Here is an 836-nt window from a genome sequence, read left to right as displayed (position 1 = left end):
CAATATTAATATATTAATTGTTATATATATTAACAGTGGTAAGATTTTTATATTTAATGTTAAAATAATATATATTTATATCAAAAATTAATAGTAAAATATAAAAATAATTGTTAACAAAAATTTTAGTAAAATTACAATTTAATAATTAAAAATTATTGAAGGATAAGTATCTTAAAAAAATAATTTAATTATTAATTTTTTTAAAAGTATTTTAATAAAAATACAATTTAATCAATAAAAAATAATTTATTAAAAGATATTTTGGTAAGCAAAATTTAATAATAAAAAATAAAATTTTTGTTAATGGGTATTTTTTTAAAAAATAATTTATTTTTCTTAAAAAATAGATAAAGTTAATATTAGTTAACACAAAAAATTTAAAATAGATTAAAGAGGAGATTTTTTAAAGTTAGAAAGGAGAGAAATGTACATTTATAAAATAGAGGGGAGGGGAGTATCATTTTAACATCTCGCAAAAGAGGACAGTGAAATTTTCTCTTAAATTAACCTTATCTTTTTCAGTGATAACGATAAGCGAGAGAAAAAGAAAAAGCTCAAAGCTAACAAGCTCTTTGGCATGGCCTATATACGGAAGCTAAGTCACCGTAGGCCAATTATTAATAGAGTTGTGGTTTCTTTGGTGAAAAGATGATGATTTTTTTAATCTGATTTTTGTTGTAACATTAAGTGTTTGTTGTAACACTAAGTGTTTGTTTTCGAATTGGATTTTTTGAGTGTTATGCCAAAAATTTGGCACAAATAATCGCCGACGAAAAGAATTCATCGTTAAAGTCGAAAATTATATATATATATATAAAAAAAATACATTATAG

The sequence above is a fragment of the Arachis ipaensis genome, chromosome B07 (genome assembly GCF_000816755.2).
Source record: "Arachis ipaensis cultivar K30076 chromosome B07, Araip1.1, whole genome shotgun sequence".
Classification (NCBI taxonomy): domain Eukaryota; kingdom Viridiplantae; phylum Streptophyta; class Magnoliopsida; order Fabales; family Fabaceae; genus Arachis; species Arachis ipaensis.
Note: the sequence above shows the minus strand (reverse complement) of the source record.